The sequence below is a fragment of the Pseudophryne corroboree genome, chromosome 6 (genome assembly GCF_028390025.1).
Source record: "Pseudophryne corroboree isolate aPseCor3 chromosome 6, aPseCor3.hap2, whole genome shotgun sequence".
Taxonomy (NCBI): domain Eukaryota; kingdom Metazoa; phylum Chordata; class Amphibia; order Anura; family Myobatrachidae; genus Pseudophryne; species Pseudophryne corroboree.
In genome coordinates, this window is record NC_086449.1 from 512,471,579 (window position 1) to 512,491,804 (window position 20,226).

Genomic DNA, 20,226 nt, shown 5'->3' on the forward strand with positions numbered 1-20,226 from the left:
TGAAAATGCAATATACTATGCATGTTACAGAAACTCAATGTTAAATTTAACTATAAAATATGCTTTTAAAGTAAGTTTTAAAGTGTTCAAATATTATTTGCACTATACTTTTTATACTAAGAAACCACAGTATAAGAAGATGACGGATATTACTCCTCACCAAACCAAATCGCACCGGTTAGCACATAACCTTTTTAAATGTAAATCAGGCCATCAACGTTTTGGTCTTCACACAGACCTTTCTCTTGACAAAGGTCTGTATGAAGACTGAAACGTTGATGGGCTGATTATACTCTCCTGTTTACTGTGAAATAAAGTCCGATGATTGCACCCCTTCTTTTGAATGTCTGTCTGTTGGTTCCTGGAAATCAGGAATTGGTTTAGCACCCCAGCAATTACTGAAAATGATGGAGTGAGTGTGGACCAACAGGACTTTCTTACAGTATATATATATATATATATATATAGTCACAATGGGAAAAGGCGGCACTTGGACTACAAGTCCTGAGAGTGCCGCCTTTTCCCATTGTGACTGTTTAGAGCCGTGCTGGGTTTTGTTTGGAGGGCACCTGGGCACATTTGTAACTACTGGGGGTATAACTACTGGGGGCATGATTACTGGGGGCAAACCAACTGGGGGCATATCTACTGGGGCAAACCAACTGGTGGCATAACTACTGTGGGCAAACCAACTGGGGGCATATCTACAATGGGCATAACTACAGGGGGGCATATCTACTGGGGACATAACTACAGGGGGCATAACTACAGAGTAATTACTACTGGGGGCAATACTATATGGGGCATTACTACTGGGGGGCACTACTAATGAGAGTATTGCATAGGGGGCACTTAATAAGGGGCATCACTCCTGGGGGCATAAGGGGCAAAACTTCTGGGGGCACTGTATAAGGGGCACCAATACTATGGGCTCTACATAAGGGGCACTACAAATGTCGGCACTATCACTACAGTGGATATTGCATAAGGGGCATTACTGCTGTGGGCATTATGTGTATTTGGTGTGATTTGTGTATAAGGGGCACTAATGTGTGTCATAACATTAAAAATATAATAAGGGACACTACTATGTGGTGTAATGTGAATAAGATTGTGCTACTGTGCAGCATAATTTGAATTAGGGATACTATTGGGTGACCACACCCCTTTCTTTTTGAGGCCACAAACTTTTCTGTGGTACACGCTTCTGGCGCATGCAATCCATTTATTTCACAAATGGGGGGGACCACTTTAAGCACTATATATACATATATATATATATATATTTATTAAATTGCAACGATATTTGCTGCTCTACATAAGAAACAAATATAAATATATATATATATATATATATATATATATATTTATATTTATCTATACACATATATAAATATACATATCTCCTTCCTCCCCCACACACGCCACATTCTGTGTCTTTCTCTCTATTTCCCACACACACCACAGTTTGTCTCTCCCCAATGACTCCATGCTACATTCTCAGCTCCCCTACCCCATCCCACAGACCTATATTCCCTCACCAAGCCACCCTTACCCCGTGGGGAGACTCACCTGTGCTACACTACCCAATATCCAGACCAGAAAACAGCAGGTACCATGCGGCCCTCACACCACACCAGAAGAGACCTGCACAGTGCATGAGAATCCTGGCCAGTAGAGCTGCTGCCATGTCTCATAACTGCCTGCAACAGAGCTGGACCCAGAAGAGCAGGTGCGCCTCACAGTCACTGTGTGTGAGAGGCTCCAGTCACTCAGAGGCCACACCCACACTGCCTACAGCTCGCTGCCCTCTTTGGACAAGACACCTCACATCCCTTTCAGACACTAAGTGGCATATCATTGGGGCCCCTCTGATCCTTGGGGTCTGATATAGGTGTTCCCTTTGAACCCCCATGTCATCTGCCATGGCTATTTTGTCTGCCAACATGCCATGACATGTATCTGTGTCTTATCTCAAAAAATACCTATACTGAATTTGAGTGCTTGTCTTCTACTTTGTCTGGATGAAGTGAGTGCTATATTCATTGCTTCTGGACCCTGCACCGCTGATTTTGGCTGTCCATTAACTATTTGAGTGTTATTTCATACCAAATTACCACTTTTTTTTCCATTATAAAACATAGCAGATCAGGATGATATCCCTATTATTGTATGGACAAGGCATCAGGAGAAGACTGAGCTCCAAATGTGACAATTTCTCAAATCCTGTCAAAACTTGATCCTTTCTGATTGCTGATAAGTTTACTTGTCTTGAAAGTTTCCATTTAAACATTACTGAGTGCCTTTCCGGACATTGTAGGTTTTGTGACAGTGCGCACATGCAGGTCCCGTATTGGCTGCGAATTCCTCTACCTGATTGACAGGTGGAGGTGTTCGGGAGGCGGGTGAGGGTAGCAACAGACCACTGCAGGGGCAGCGTGGTGAAAATGTGGTCAGGTCGTCTGCATTATTACGGCGGCTGCGTGACGTCATATGCAGCCACTCTGATGGAAAAAATTGTGGCGGACCACCTGCATATGCAGCCTAAATGTGGCTGCAGAGTGTTGTCCACAGTTTCTATGACCACAAACCAATTGCGATCACAATCTGATTGCGGTCACAGTCGTATGTGTGTGTGTGTGCATGTGGGGAGGGTTATCATGCTGGGCAGCCTTGCACTGTGGTGGTCATTCCGAGTTGTTCGCTCGCTAGCTGCTTTTAGCAGCATTGCAAACGCTAGGCCGCCGCCCTCTGGGAGAGTATCTTAGCTTAGCAGAATAGCGAACGAAAGGTTAGCAGAATTGCTACTAAATAATTCCTTGCAGTTTCTGAGTAGCTCCAGACCCACTCCTAGATTGCGATCCCCTCAGTCCGTTTAGTTCCTGGTTTGACGTCACAAACACGCCTTGCGTTTGGCCAGCCACTCCCCCATTTCTCCAGACACTTCTGCGTTTTTGCCTGACACGCCTGCATTTTTTAACACACTCCCGGAAAATGCTCAGTTACCACCCAGAAACGCCCCTTTCCTGTCAATCACTCACCGATCAGCAGTGCGACTGAAAAGCGCCGCACGAACAACAGCAAAACTGCTACGTTTTTAGTTAAATAACTAAGCGCATGCGCGCTGCGTACCATGCGCATGCGCATTTAGCAGCAAATCGCAGCATAGCGAAAATCGGCAATGAGCGAACAACTCGGAATGACCACCTGTAATGGGTGGCCACCAGCATGCTACAGAAGGGATTGCAGATCCTGCTTTTTAGCACAATCTGCAATCCCTGCTGAATAAGGTTCTTTGTAAAATAATATGTTTATCTGTTTAAGCACCAACTTTGGAGTGCCGTTGATTTTTGCTATTATATCATACTCCATGTACCAATCCTATGAAACACATTGGACAATATTCTTTTGCATCTTGGACACTTCTTCTTTGAAACATTTGTTCTGTTCTATACTTCTGACACAATATTAAGCATGTAGTAGCAATTATCATGTAAACTTTATTTTTTGATTGTATGTGTCTGTTTGTCCCAGGAGAGAATTATAGAATTTATAGAAACTCTCACTATAGTACAACTGTTGTTGGGTATTTTTGGGGTTAAAGGGCAATAAATTGTTTGTAAAACATTATTGTCTCAGCACACCCCTTGTAGTTGTAATGTCACTGAGAAAAAGGATTTAAGAAATTGTCAGTGTGGAGTTTAGTCTCCTTCTGATGCCATGTACATACAGTTTATCTATTATATTTGCATTGTGCTCTCTTATTACTGTGTTTACATACAGTCTAGCCTGCACAAGGGTTATTTTACTAAAACTGTTTGGCATATACAGGTCTCTGATTCTGAATTGCATACAAGTCCATAAGCGGACGCATCTAGTGAGTTTTGCAAAACTGCTTTTGCCTCACCATGTATAGGCATTCATACACATTTTGACAGAGAACCTTGCATGGCTGGCTTTCTTTGTCCAAGAAATTAGCATTTCTGGCCAGCAACTTTGCTACATCACTTTGTAAGTGTCATGAGCCATCGCGGCCCATGACTTCCACTGTGTACGGTTGTTGCTAAGTGACCGGACACTGGTGAATTCCGCTCCTTGGCCGTTGGCTCCTAGGCAACCTAGGATGTAGCTAGTTCAACAGCTGGGGTTGCTAGGGAGACAGGGGGACCTGGGAAAGTGCAGCTGAGCAGCTGCTCTGAGTCTTCAATTATGGGAGGCTTGGCTGTGCTTAGTGTGTGATTGGCTCATGCTCCCTTTATATCCTAGGTCTGCCTTACATGCCTTGCTGGTCATAGTTCCTGGCTGCAGCAGAAGCCCTTGTCTCTAGGTTCTAGCACTAGCCTGAGGATACCTTTGTCTGGCTACTGTAACATCATCCCCTGCAGAGGTCCTGTGGCCAGCTCAGTGTCAGTTGTATCAGTCTCGTAGTTATCTAATTATTCCTGCAAATACCGCTCCTTGCCTATTTTCTATACTGTGTCGTGTTCTCTCTGTAATCTATTCCTCCAGTATATTTTTCACTCTCCTACTGCTAATAGCTCCTCCTGTGGATTCTGAACCTTCAGTGTTTTTAAGTTCTTATTTCTATGTTTATTCCAGCCTACATAACTGTTGTCTTGTCCTTGTCTGGGACACTCCTGTCTACCATCTGCTGCTCTCCTGAGTATCTATACACTGTAGTGTAATTCTCTTTCTCTAGTCTTATTGCCTTTGTGCTACTCCTCTCTTCTTTCGGGTCTCCCTTCCTACCAGCTTTGATTTGGGTCACTCAGGGTTATGCTCATACTACCATTAGTGGTGTAAGTCCTGGTGGCATCCCAGTACTGGTAAGCACATCTCGACTTATGGGAAAAGTGGCTATTACAGGGGAGGAGACCTGCTGGTGAATTCTTTGAGTCTTAACCTGGGGTGTACAAGGGTCACTGCTCAGAAGATCTCCATAAGCCTCAGCCACCTCGGAAAGAAGATTCCTTGGTTGTAACAGTGAATGAACACAAGACATCTGTTCCAAGAGGGTCTCATGAAAGTTGTAGTTAGGGATCTTTGCTATTATGAGGCATGTACATTACGAAGTTATACCTCTTCTGATGGATATTTTGCACCAATCATAGGGTAGGTGTAAAGCCTGATATTAATGATGATGGTTGTGGCTGTGGATGGAAAATAGTAGGCTGTGCAACTATAAGCATGACCCTATGCAGATTCAGTACCAACACTAGCATAAGATAGTAAGGGGTCTATGTACTAAGCCTTGGAGAGAGATGAAGTGGACAGAGATAATGTAGCAGCTCCTAATTGTCATGTTGTTCTGTGTTTGAAAAATGACAGTTATGAGCTGGTTGGTTGGTACTTTATCTCTGTTCACTTTATCTCTCTCCAAGGCTTAGTACATAGACCACTAAATCTGGCTGTCATGGCCATCCACACTTGTAGTCACTTTGCATGCAACTCAGCATCACACCAGTAAGTATGTACTGTATGTTAATTTGCAATCACCATTTTTAAGCCAGAAACACTGTGAATTTATTAAAGTCCATCTAATAACATTAAGTATATGTATTCTTAATTAATTAATTCATCTTGTCTTCTCTCTTACAATACTACATTTATGAAGAGAATTGCTTGGTGTACAGTGTGAGCTACTGAACAAAATCATAGTCATGGCAGTTCTTTGGGTTTAGTATTGAGTGAGAGATTACATTTTGAGGGATTTTACTCATTTTTTGATAGACCAGGTGGTTTTGCTTTTGTTAAACCCTTTCACACCTACATGCACAGATGGTTCTTGCTGTGTCCTGTCATGCCCTAATCAACTCTAAATTGTAGCATCAAAGTAGGCAGTATTTCCCTGCATGGACAAAAATGCATTTCTTTTCTTTTAATACCAATTTTTTTCCCCAGGTGAAAATTTGAGCTCTTTAATTCGATTTATTTCCTGACACTTAATGAGGTCACTTTTGTAGATGAAATATGATCTCCTCAAATTAATTGTATGTAGCAACGGATCCATTATTTAGGAAAGTAATTCACATGTGCATTCATTCCAAAATTGTTCAAGATCTGCCACAATGACTACTGGGAACTTTTTTCTCTTGCAAATTTAAGGACTTGTAACCACTTAAGGGATATAAGTAGAAATTACTAGGTCCCTCGTCAGAAATATGATACAAACCTGCTGTAGTCCCAGAAAAGGTCAATTTTACTAGTACAATTCAGGTAATCAACAATATTGTGTATATCCCCAACCACCACCATGCCATTTCACTCCAAATTTAACACACAACGTGCCAACTAATTACAAACATGTCATGTTACATACACTTTACTCAATACAATCATAACCTTAGATAATAAATGTCACAATCCGGGTAATCAGACACACTTATTTACCTTCTAAGTGCCTTCTGAGACTGTCCCTGCACTCCAAGCCTGGATTCCACCTGCACTGTCTGTGTGCTGAAGTGTACCTGAACTGTGTGCCTAATAACATTACTTTTATCCTGTTGTCTTGGTTACACCTTCGGGCATCAGTGCTAAGGTTCTCTGCATGTCCAAAAATCCTATATTACCACCCAGGTTTAAGTACACGTAAGCCCCTACGCCTGAGGCTTCCCCAAGTCAGCCTCAGCCCTTAGGTGTGACAGTAAGCACTGACCTAATGAATCCAGCTGGAGAACAGGCCCAAGCGACCAGCCCAGTACAACAGCTTGCAGCCCATCTGGAACATCAAGAGGCTGCACAAGGTCAAGTGATTCGCTGTCTCCAGGACCTCTCGACCCAGCTGGATGGAATTCAAGCAACCCTCCATGGTTCAAGGGCATCCAGTGTACAGACTGCAGTACCACAGGTGGTAACCCCACCCACCATTCCCGTTTCTGCACCTTGACTTCATTTGCCGACACCAGATTTGTTTGATAGTTCCCCCAAAGCCTGTCGGGGTTTCCTGAATCAATGTGAAATACATTTCGAGCTACAGCCCTGGCAATTTCCCTACAGATCACACCAAGGTTGCCTACATTATCTCTCTCCTCAGTGGCTCCGCCCTGGACTGGGCATCACCTTTGTGGGAGAAAGCCGATGTACTGCTTTATTCTTACACAGACTTTGTGAAGACCTTCAGGAGTATCTTTGATGAGCCAGGGCAAGTGACGTCTGCCTCTACCAACCTTCTTTGGCTGCACCAGGGAACACGAACAGTCAGTCAATACTTGGTGCAATTCCAAATACTAGCGTCTGAATTCTCCTGGAATGACGACGCTCTCTATGCCGCTTTCTGGCATGGGTTATCCGAACGGATCAAAGATGAGCTAGCTACCAGAGACTTACCTCAAAAATTGGATGAGCTCATATATCTCTGCATGAAGGTTGACCTCCGATTCCACGAAAGGGTGGCTGAGTGAGGAAGGTCCACGCTTCCTAAGACCTCTGCTGTTATTCCTCCTCATCAGCTATCTCCTCACAAGGATGAGCCCATGCAGATTAACCGTTCTCATCTGTCGCCTGCAGAGCATAGAAGACGTCTGTCCGAACACCTGTGTCTTTACTGTGCTGCTCCATCCCATGTCATTAACACTTGTGCTAAGCATCAGGGAAACTCCAAATCCTAGCCAGTCAAGGAAAGGGCCGGCTAGAAGTGATGAAATCCTCTCCATCAACATGTGATTGTAATCTTCCTTTATCTCTTCAAGTGTCTCAGCGCTTCAGGAATCTCATTGCTCTTCTAGAATCTGTAGCAGCTGGGAACTTTGTTACTGCTGAATTCATTAAATGGTGGTCTCTACCCACCAAGAGATTTTCGTCCTCTGTGTGCCTGACTGCTGTGGATGGCAGTAAGATTTCTGATGCAGTTATTGACTACAAGACCCTGTCTATCCATCTGAAGGTAGGAGCTCTTCACTCCGAACTGATATAATTTCTAGTAATTTCCAAAGCCATGCATTCTGTAGTTCTGGGTCTCCAGTGGCTTCATCTCCATAATCCCCAGATTGACTGGAAGACTACACAAATCCTGGCATGGAGTCCCTCCTGTTTTGGGACCTGCCTTCAAAAGGTCCTTCCAGCTCGAAGTTCCACTGCCAAGTCTCCAGATGTTCCGCCTCCCCAGTATCAAGAGTTTACCGATGTCTTCAGTATGTCCTCCAAAGATATTCTTTCTTCTCATAGAGAATGGGATTGTCCTATTGATCATCACACGGAAAGGTGCCAATCCTTCCAAGTGGTTGGAAGAGGCCACTCAAGCCTTCCCGCTTCTCAAACAAAAGTTTGTCTCCGACCCAGTTCTAAAACAGCCAGATAGAAACTTACCCTTCTCCTTGTAGGTGGACGCTTCATCGGTAGTAGTTGGTGCTGTACTATCCCAAAGAGCTGACGATGGCCACTTGCATCCCTGTGGCTTTTTCTCGCGAAAGTTCTCACCTGCAGTGCGCAACTATGCCATTGGCAATCAGGAACTTCTAGCAATCAAGCTTACCCTAAAAGAGTGGAGATACTTGCTTGAGGGTGCCTCTCACACTTTTACCATCTTAACAGACCACAAGAATCTTCTGTACCTGAAAGCTGCGCAGTGTCTCAATCCTTGTCAAGCCAGGTGGGCACTCTTCTTTTCCAGGTACAACTTTAAGCTCTCATTTTGACCAGAGTCTCAGAATTTATGTATCCTCTTCACAAGATGACTGGGTTCATCTTCTTCTGTGGGCCGAATTTTGTCACAACAACCAGTATCACTCTTCACCTTCTTCCACGCCTTTCTTTTCTAACTACGGGTTCCATCCCAAGGTCCTTGAATTCAAAGTGCTTCCAGCACCATGAGTACCTGCAGCTGATCTTACGCTTCAACAGTTTTCTCAAAACTGGTAGAATATTCGGTCAGCCCTTTTGAAAGCTTCCTCAAGGTACAAGAAATTTGCAGACAATAAGCATAAAGCAATTCCTGCCCTCAAACCAGGGGATCATGTTGGGCTGTCCACAAAAAAATCTGAGGCTGAAGGTTTCAAGTATAAAGTTTGCTCCTCTTTATATCGGACCCTTCCAGATCGAACAAGTCGTCAAGCCTGTTGCCTATAGACTCAAACTGCCTCCATTCTTGAAGGTTCCAAGGACATTCCACATCTCTTTCCTCAAGCCAGTGGTCCTGAATCAGTTTCACTCAGTGCTTCCCAAAGCACCCAAGGTCCATACTCAATGTGGTTTCAAGTATGAGGTAGCAAAGATTCTGGACTCACGCTTTCGGTACGGTCACCTTCAATATCTGATCGATTGGAAGGGCTATGGGCCTGAAGAATGTTCCTGGACAAATGCTTCAGATGTTCATGCTCCTAAGTTGGTCCAGACTTTCTACACCAGGTTTCCCCATATGCCTAAGAGGTGTCCTGGGGCCACTCCTAAAGGGGGGGTGTTGTCATGATCCGGGTAATCAGACACACTTATTTACCTTCTAAGGGCCTTCTGAGACAGTCCCTGTGCTCCAAGCCTGGATTCCACCTGTTCTGTCTGCATGCAGCATGCTGCACGACATCTCCTCAGTCTCCCCTCAGCGATCCCGGCAGCGCTGTCATGGTGACTAGTCAGCATGTTCCTCCTGTTCCAGTAGATGATGTCTCCTGTACTCCGCGGCATCCGTTGCTATTACTATAGGTTTCCACATGCTGATACAAACAGACTTTCCCTCCAGAACCAAACATGGGTGCACCCATGTTTGGCCTCATCACATGACTCTCCTATCCGCTGCACCCTGGACTCTCCCTGATTGCTCAGCCAACACCTGCCTCCCAGCTGGTATAAATATCCTGAATCAAGGCTGCCTAATCATCAGTGCTTTGGTTGTCTATCCCAGTGTTAGATGTCTCTCCTGTCTGTGGATGTTCCTGCTTGCTGTCTGTAGGTATTCCAGCTCCTGTGACCTTGCTCCACTTAAAGTGACCTGCACCAGTTCCCACCTTGTGGTGCTGCCTGACTCCAGCGGTGTTCCTACCTTGCTCTCAGTGATCTGCAGTGATTCTTCACCAGCTTCCAGCTTTCAGCGGTGTTTCAGTATCGATTACAGCACTCAGCTGTGTTCCAGTATCACTTCCAGCTCTCAGCGGTGTTCCAGTATCACTTCCAGCTCTCACCAGTGTTCCCTTATCACTTCCAGCTCCCAACAGTGTTGCAGTATCGTTTCCAGCTCTCTGTGGTAATCCAGCATCGCTTCTATTTATCATCGGAGTTCCAACATCGAACCACAGTTCACCATCATGCTCTCACCATCAAACTCTGTCTGCATTGGTGAGTTCCATAGCACCTTCTCTACCTGGGCCGGTTCTACTCAGCATCCCCTGCATCTCTCCAGAACTCACCTCAACCTCTGTGCATTTCTACCATTTCCAGCTGCCAGTGTTCCTTTTGCTGGTCAGTATTGGTACGTTCACCTATACAGTGGTTAGCTGTTGGCTTAAACGGACTTTCCATCTCCGGGTCTTGCCAGACTTATCTATACTGTGTTTACAGCATTGCAACAGTAATCCATTACCACTGCTTCCAAGGAACTATACTGTCACCTGTAATCTGCACATCCTTATTGTTGAGCATATCATATATCTGAACTGCCGAAGTGTACCTGAACTGTGTGCTTAATAAACGAACATTACTTTTATCCTGTTGTCTTGGTTATGCCTTTGGGCATCGGTGCTAAGGTTCCCTGCATGTCCAAGAATCCTATATTACCACCCAGGTTTAAGTACACGTCAACCCCTATGCCTGAGGCTTCCCCAGGTCAGCCTCAGCTCTCAGGTGTGACAGGAAAATGATGATGCAGACAGTTCCCACTATTACGGTATATTACTGCTCATAGGAAGCCTGAATAATTGCTCTTTAGATTGTAACAGATGTGTCCTTATACATCATTACTGCAGTGACAAACAATCCCTCTCGGAGCACCAGGTCCCCTGAGATTCTGCTAGCACCAGTCCTTTTTTTTGCATCTTTTTTGCCGATAATGCGTCTCAGTCACAACACAATGAGACTATACTGATTAATGTGATATGCAACAGTTATATATGTGTGTGTGCACCTGAGTGTACAAAGGGTTACAAGTGTAACAGCTGCATTTTTTTTCAGTACAAGTTCTGTTCTGCTCCATATACAGGCTCAGTCACACAATATACAAGTGTCACATATCAAATTAATCAGCACAGCTTCCTGGTGCACCGGAAATTTTTCGGGTTTTGTGTTTTGGTTTTGGATTCGGTTCCTTGGCCGTGTTTTGGATTCGGACGCATTTTAGCAAAACCTCCCTGAAAATTTTTTGTCGAATTCGGGTGGGGTTTTTAAAAAAAATGCTCAAAAACAGCTTAAAGCATAGAATTTGGGGGTAATTTTGATCCTATAGTATTATTAACCTCAATAAGCACAATTTCCACTCATTTCCAGTCTATTCTGAACACCTCACACCTCACAATACTATATTTAGTCCTAAAATTTGCACCGAGGTCGCTGGATGACTAAGCTAAGCGACCCAAGAGGGCGGCACAAACACCTGGCCCATCTAGGAGTGGCACTGCAGTGTCAGACAGGATGGCACTTAAAAAAATTGGCCCCAAACAGCACATGATGCAAAGAAAAGAGAAAAAGAGGTGCACTGTGCTCGCTGGATGGCTAAGCTAAGCGACACAAACACCTCAATATCACAGGAATTATTCATTCTAATCAATGGTATTATTGGTCCAAATCACTGGAAGAAAATGACAAAATCACTGGAATTATTCGTTCTAAGCAATGGTATTATTGGTCCAAATCACTGGAAGAAAATGACAAAATCACTGGAATTATTTGTTCTAATCAATGGTATTATTTGTCCAAATCACTGGAAGAAAATGACAAAATCACTGGAAGAAAATTACAAAATCACTGTAATTAATAATTATAAATCACTGATATTAATTGGTAAAATCTCGCTATCGCCTGCCTAGTGAAGTGGAATCTAGATGGGATTTTATACCTGGGACACAATAACTTAATCAATTGTCTAAATCCCACTGCACTAATGGCGGAAAACGGGCACACGTCTAACAGCGCACTGATTATACTGAGAACTGATTATACTGATCACTGATGATACTACGGAGAACTGACACTGAGCAGCGAGAACAGCACTGGACTATTGTACTGTAGTATACTGGTCACTACAATGCAGCACTGACACTGAGTACAGATATTAAGCACTGATCAGGATACTAGAAGTGACACAGAGCTGCAAGATACAGCAATGGCCTATTGTACTGTACTACTATATACTGGTGGTCACCACAATGCTGCACTGTACTACTATATACTGGTCACAACAATGCAGCAGATATTGAGCACTGATCAGGATACTAGAACTGAGTCTGACACGGGGCTGCAAGATACAGCAATAGCCTACTGTACTGTACTATATATATACTGCTGGTCACCAAAATGCTGCACTGTCCTACTATATACTGCTCACAATAATGCAGCACATAGATAGTATACTTGACACAGAGCTGCAAGATACAGCAATGGCCTACTGTACTGTATTATATGTATACTGCTGGTCACCAAAATGATGCACTGTCCTACTATATACTGCTCACAATAATGCAGCACAGAGGTAGTATACTTGACACAGAGCTGCAAGATACAGCAATGGCCTACTGTACTGTACTATATGTATACTGCTGGTCACCAAAATGCTGCACTGTCCTACTATATACTGCTCACAATAATGCAGCACATAGATAGTATACTTGACACAGAGCTGCAAGATACAGCAATGGCCTACTGTACTGTACTATATGTATACTGCTGGTCACCAAAATGCTGCACTGTCCTACTATATACTGCTCACAATAATGCAGCACAGATATGGATAGTATACTTGACACAGAGCTGCAAGATACAGAAATGGCCTACTGTACTGTACTACTATAATTATATACTGGTGGTCCCCAGTCCCCACAATGCAGCACACTGAGCACAGATATTTGCAGCACACTGAGCACAGATACGGAGCGTTTTCAGGCAGAGAACGTAGATATTTGCAGCACACTGAGCACAGATATTTGCAGCACACTGAGCACAGATAATTGCAGCACACTGAGCACAGATTACGGGGATTTTCAGGGACAGAACGCAGCCACGTCCTCTCCGTTCAATCTCCAATGCACGAGTGAAAATGGCGGTGACGCGCAACTCTTTATATAGAATACGAATCTCGCGAGAATCCGACAGCGGGATGATGAAGTTCGGGCATGTACGGGTTAACCGAGCAAGGCGGGAAGATCCGAGGCTGCCTCAGAACCGTGTAAAATAAGTGAAGTTCGGGGGGTTCGGATTTCGGAGATCCGAACCCACTCATCTCTAGTTGCATCACGTTGCGACTAATGTACATTTTCATCAAAAATAGATGCCAGAGTTGCATGGGACCTGGTAGCTAACTCATGCCAAGCATCTTATGCTTCATGGGGTATTGAGGCTAGACCTATGAGGACACATCTTTAGGCCACAAATTTGTTAGTTAATCATCATAATGTGGTATGTATTAAAAAGATTGCAAAGGTTGTATTAAACTACAGTGCTATCAACCCTTAGCTAATTACTTTCCCATGTAATATCATACCACCATATCAAAGACTATGTAAATATGCCTTATCCACCAGCAGCAGCTAATTTAAGTAATGTTGTTCTGCAAAGAAACATGTTTCCCACTTCAAAGCAAAATGCATTTGATCACCTAATAATGGCCCTCATTCCGAGTTGTTCGCTCGGTATTTTTCATCGCATCGCAGTGAAAATCCGCTTAGTACGCATGCGCAATGTTCGCACTGCGACTGCGCCAAGTAACTTTACTATGAAGAAAGTATTTTTACTCACGGCTTTTTCATCGCTCCGGCGATCGTAATGTGATTGACAGGAAATGGGTGTTACTGGGCGGAAACACGGCGTTTCAGGGGCGTGTGGCTGAAAACGCTACCGTTTCCGGAAAAAACGCAGGAGTGGCCGGGGAAACGGTGGGAGTGCCTGGGCGAACGCTGGGTGTGTTTATGACGTCAACCAGGAACGACAAGCACTGAAATGATCGCACAGGCAGAGTAAGTCTGGAGCTACTCTGAAACTGCTAAGTAGTTAGTAATCGCAATATTGCGAATACATCGGTCGCAATTTTAAGAAGCTAAGATTCACTCCCAGTAGGCGGCGGCTTAGCGTGTGTAACTCTGCTAAATTCGCCTTGCGACCGATCAACTCGGAATGAGGGCCAATATACATATAGCAAGGAATGAACCCATCCCACCACAGAATCCAAGCCCACCACAATTATAGCTAAGCATGACCAGAGGAAATAATGAAGTATGGAATTTAAAAATCATGGCAACTTCTTTTTGTGAAAATTAATTTGCCATGTTCCATTATTAAACATTAATACAGCTTAGTAACAAGGGTTCTAATGGATTCACTGTGCCACTGCAATGCACTCTTTCAGAGAATAATAAAAACCTGGCAATGTGTGCATTTTAATGATGAACCATAGTATTACAAATAGTAAGTAGCCAGCTTAATAAACAAAATGCCTATATTATTTTCCAATTGGATATAGCATAATGTTAGCAGTGATAGACAGAGACACAGTGTTAAGACTGCTATTATTTAGCCTTATCCAGAGGGTTAATGTTGTGTGTGCAATCACTAGAGGTCATTTCATCCAGCAGTTAAGGTTTTCCCAAAAGGGTATAAATCCTGTAATTTTCCGTGCCTAAGTGTAAGTCACCGGGCCATCACAGTGTTTGCCTTCCTGTGAAGTGACAAGCGATAAGTGTCGGATAATTTAACTGAAAATGTATACTGCAGCTACAGCATGATGATGCCCCATTGGATTTTATGGAACAGGCCTCATCGTAATGATGCCAAAGCATCATACATTAAATAAAAAATGTAATGATTTAAACAAAGGTTCTATGTATATTCCCATATGTCACAATACAAATCACACATACTTATTTATCGATTTGGGATAGGCAGCCAGCAATTCTATTATTATTGCAAAGAAAATTCTTTTATATTGAATTTATTTTATTAAAGTTTCAGCAAAATCTCAAACTTCAATTTGTCAAAGGCTTAAAAATACACTGGAAATAGTCTCTAACCTTATCAAGCTGTAAGCAAAAAAATACATTCAGAAACATATTAATAGATAATCTCATCATGACTTGTCTCTCAGCTTACTATGGTTAAAAAGTACCATGAGTTTTCGGCTGTAGATCCAATCTCTCCACATTACAACTGAACACTTTGGAGCTAATGCATAGTGTGGAGAACAACAAATGTTTGTATTTATTTAACTGAACTTAGGGACTTATTTATGTTCCATAGCTCCAGCGATGCAATCGCATTTTGCCGCTTTTTGGGCTTGTGCGCACATGCAGGGCTCGTTCTGCTCGAGCTGGAAAATACGATCGCATCTCAATGACCCTCCTAACCCTCTAGTCTATGCTCACTGTCTACCCCTCTGTGTCACTCCGGTCTATTAGCTCCTCACCTTTTAGATTGTAATCTGGCAAGAGCAGGGACTTCTTTCCTCATGTGCTATTCCTTTTCTTACTTACACTATCTTATACTCCATACTCCCTTTGATGGCACCTAACCCCGGGTTTTCTATACCTGTCCTATATTGGCTTGTACTGTAAGTGCTGTTTTCGTGTGTGCTCATTTAATTATGTACTGTGTAATGGGTGCTGCGGATCCCTTGTGGTGCCATATAAATAAAGGATAATAATAAATAATAATAATAATGAGGCCAGCAGAGGCGTTCGCGAGGTAGACGGGGGTGGCGACATGGCATTGCGGGGGGCATGGTGACAAAAACATGGATGGGTCTGGGTCATTTCCTAGTCAGCTGCGTGGCGTCACACACGCCCACTGTAAAGGGAGCCAGGCAGCACAGGCAGGGGTCGACCATAATTGCAGCGATCTCAATCTATCTGTGATGTGATTGCAGATAGATTGTGAATGCAGTGCGGGGAGGCACTTAGCATGCTGGCCGGCCCCCAGCATGTGATCATGTGCAGTTACAGTTTAGCTAAATTAGCAAAACTGCAACTGATGCTGAATAAGGTCCTTGAATTACCATCTATGGCCCTCATTCCGAGTTGTTCGCTCGCAAGCTGCTTTTAGCAGCATTGCACACGCTAAGCCGCCGCCTACTGGGAGTGAATCTTAGCATCTTAAAATTGCGAACGAAAGATTCGCAATATTGCGATAAGACATCTCTGTGCAGTTTCTGAGTAGCTCGAGACTTACTCTGCCAGTGCGATCAGTTCAGTGCTTGTCGTTCCTGGTTTGACATCACAAACACACCCAGCGTTCGCCCAGACACTCCTCCGTTTCTCCAGCCACTCCCGCGTTTTTCCCAGAAACGGTAGCGTTTTTTTCCCACACGCCCCTAAAACGGCCTGTTTCCGCCCAGAAATACCCACTTCCTGTCAATCACATTACGATCACCAGAACGATGAAAAAAACGTGAATAATATTCCTAACTGCATAGCAAATTTACTTGGCACAGTCGCAGTGCGAACATTGCGCAAAATCGCTGCGATGCGAAGAAAATTACCGAGCGAACAACTCGGAATGACCCCCTATATTTCATTGTATTTTACATGCAACTTTGCATTTATTAATAACACTTTCCAAATACAGACAGTCTTATGTATCTGGTAATTTAATAAAGCCTAATGCTATTTAAGATGTTAGTCTTGGAAGTTGAGAAGTAGTTATAGTTTTATTATATTAGGTATTTAAATATAGCATATATTGACAAGTTTGGTTTAGTTAGCCTATGTTGGGAGAAAATTTATTAAGATGGGAGTTCTATTTAAGATGTGGATGTTGCCCAGAGCAACCAATCAGATTCCAGGTATTATCTTCTAAAAGGCAGTGGCAAACGCAGGATTTTGAAAGGGGGGTTTCCAAATAATTGACACAGCCATATGCTGGGCAGGAGGGGTGGCAGATGCTGGGCAGAGAGAGGTGGAGGCAGCTGGTAGGCAGAGAGAGGGGTGGCAGATGGTGGTCAGGGGGTGAAGATGGTGGGCAGTAAGAGGGGGGAAACAGAGGCTGGGCAGTGAGGGGGGGAGACAGATGCTGGGTAGAGAGAGTGGGGGAAAACAGATGCTCGGCACAGAGAGGGGGGAGACAGATGCTGGGCAGGGAGAGGGGGAGGCAGCTGGTGGGCAGAGAGAGGGGAGATGCAACTGGTGGGTAGAGAGACAGGGTGGCAGATGCTGGGCAGAGAGAGGTGGAGGCAGCTGGTAGGCAGAGAGAGGGGTGGCAGATGGTGGTCAGGGGGTGAAGATGGTGGGCAGTAAGAGGGGGGAAACAGAGGCTGGGCAGTGAGGGGGGGAGGCAGCTGGTGGGCAGAGAGTGGGGAGACAGATGCCGGGCAGAGAGAGGGGGAGACAGATGCCGGGCAGAGAGAGGGGAAGACAGATGGTGGGTATACAAAGGGGGGAGACAGATGCTGGGCAGAGAGAGGGGGGTAGGCAGCTGGTGGGCAGAGAGATGGGGGACAGATGATGGGCAGAGAGATTGGGGACAAATGGTGGGCAGAGAGAGGGAGAGGCAGCTGGTGGGCAGAAAGGGGGACATATGGTGGGCAGAGAGAGGGGAGGCAGCTGGTGGTGCAGATAGATGGGGGGACAGATGGTGGCTATAGATGGGGGGCAGATTCTGGGCAGAGAGAGGGGGACACAGATGGTGGGCACAGTATATAGAGAGACAGAAAACATGCAGAAGATGGAGAGAGACAGAAGCAGTGAACAGAGGGTGGAAGATATATGCAGGAGCTATGGGAACATGAGCAGCCTGATTACTTACATAAGGGTACCATGCTGACAGATCCTCAATGTCCCAGCCAGGGGGTCAGGGAAGCAGGTGTCAGTCTCCACCAATCAGGGTCTCTTCTAATCAGCATATGCTGAGCTCTTCCAATCAGAGCTCAGCACATGCTCTTCTGATCCTTGTGCTGACATAATGGGAGAGCACTGCAGGGTGAAAGTTACATTTGCAGGGATTCCCCTGCTGCTGCCACAGATTGAGTCATAGCAGAGGGCTCCGGAATGCTCCTTATTTCCCCTCTCACTCCCCGCACAATTCAATGTGAGAAAAAAAGAAAGCTTAAAAAAAAGGTCCTAAACTACATAGAGACAGGCCATTGGGGTGGTTGCCAATATTGCTGTTTCGGAAATCCCACACTGGTCCCGGCATGCACTGGCCCTTCGCACGGCTCTTGTTACTTACACTATGCCCTCTTGACAGCTGGCGCCCAGAGTCAAATCCTTCCATTGCCTCTGGGAGTGACGTAACTGCATGCTCCTCACCTAAATCCCCATGCTAAGAACACAGCTTCTTGAGAGGAGCTGCGCACTCCCGCTTCAGTGCCCTCTACATGCAGCCAGCTGCCATCCTTCCAGTGTTACTGTGTATGTAAGGAGGCAGCAGCAGCAGACGGGCCATAACACTACTGGAGCTTCGGACTGTATGGAAAAAAAAAATCGTTCATGTCTGCGATAGATCGACATCAAGTGGGGGTTTCCAGGTACTCGGAACCCCCCCCCCCCTGCATGCGCTTATGAAAGGTGCTGAGAAGTAGAATCTGATTGGTTGCTATGGGCAACATCCCATCTTAAATAGAACTCCCTTCTTATTAAATTTACCCGTTAGTGTGGTAAAGGAGTGACTTATCATCAGGGTGGTGGATAAGTTCAGTCTCTTCCTCTTTTCTGCAGGATTCCACACCCACCCTTGTCTATGTGTTTTTGTAATTTTATGGCTGTTAATTATGTTTGTCTGTTTAGTTAGCTTTTAATTTCAGAAAATGCTCAGCTTGACGAGAAAGCATTACAAGTCATCTGCCAATAAAAGTTTATTTAAATAGTTCTGCAATATCAGGGTGCCAATCCTTCGCAAACAATTGGTATAATGCTTTGTCTGCTGTGTGTTCATTTCCTCACACAGAGAACAGACACACATGCAAGTATCTGAGTGAACACTCAGCAGATAAAGCATTAGACCAATTGTTATGGAGTGAAGGATTGCCACCCTGATATTGCAGTACTATTTAAATAAACTTTTATATATTCTTTATCATATATCTTAGACACAGTGCATACTGATTGGCTGTATCTTTATTTTCCATTGACTAGCAATAGTAATGGTCTCTCACCATGCATATAATGTTTCAACACATGCATGGCAGCAGAACCACGAAACTTGCGATATAGTCATGTCTCCTTTCTTTTCATATACTCTGCATTTTTTTCAATACCAGAGCAGGTGAAGTGTGAGTAGCCCTCTCATTGGCTGCACTGACCTTACGGTTATCAACCAAAAGTAGAAGCGAATGATAAACTCTCCATTAAAGCTCTGGCACTGTCTGTGACTCTAAAGACTGGCACGAGTAAGGGTCTCTCACCTACGTATATAATGCAACAGCATATACGAGGCAGCAGAACCAAGAAAAATGCCTCATAGGTCTTGACTAACCTCCCAACAGGATTACTCATTAATACAATTTTCAATAGTTGAAAGGGCTGAGGCCCGCAGGAGCTCACCAAATACCTGTACCTTTTATTTTGTTACATGTTGTATTGTATGTAGTGTGTCTATATTTCGCCTTTTTAGAACATGAGAGTGTAATCTCTAAATTACGTTTTAATAATGATTTAATAAAAGTTAAGTCTTAGTAGAATGTGATTCTATCTTTTCTTTATCCTTTCTATATTTTCCTCCCTATATTTGATCCAACGGTGTAGCATACAGATTTAAATACTAACTGAGTGCCCCACTATAGGAGAGTTCTTGTTTACCTCTCTTGGTATAGTTTTGTATAAAAATTTAATTTAACTCTCAGGGAGCACCCCCCATCCTTTTCTTATAAAACACAGGCATGAGAGTGCATGATATAGAAATTTGGGGTAAGAGTACATTGAAATTTTTCATATTGTCCTTTTTTGACCTTGATAAAAATCAGTGTTCTCAAGACTGTGCGGTCCGCAAACTTTCCTTTTTCTACAAGCTTTCAATCATGCCATCTCAAATTCTGAAACTAAAACTAATTATTGAATTATGTAAGAACATACAAAATTTAGCTAAACAGACTGAATGACCCATGCAAAATAAAGGTCATTTGTGAAGTGAATTTATCACATGAGTTAAAATGCCTTAAGATTGAATCGGTAC

The 20,226-nt window shown here is 44.0% G+C and overlaps 1 protein-coding gene across 1 annotated transcript in view; it reads right to left on the bottom strand.

Moving 5' to 3' along the window:
* The window catches only part of TRHDE (thyrotropin releasing hormone degrading enzyme), a 992,175-nt gene that overhangs the window by 813,163 nt on the left and 158,786 nt on the right, over positions 1–20,226 (bottom strand). The window lies entirely within an intron of this gene.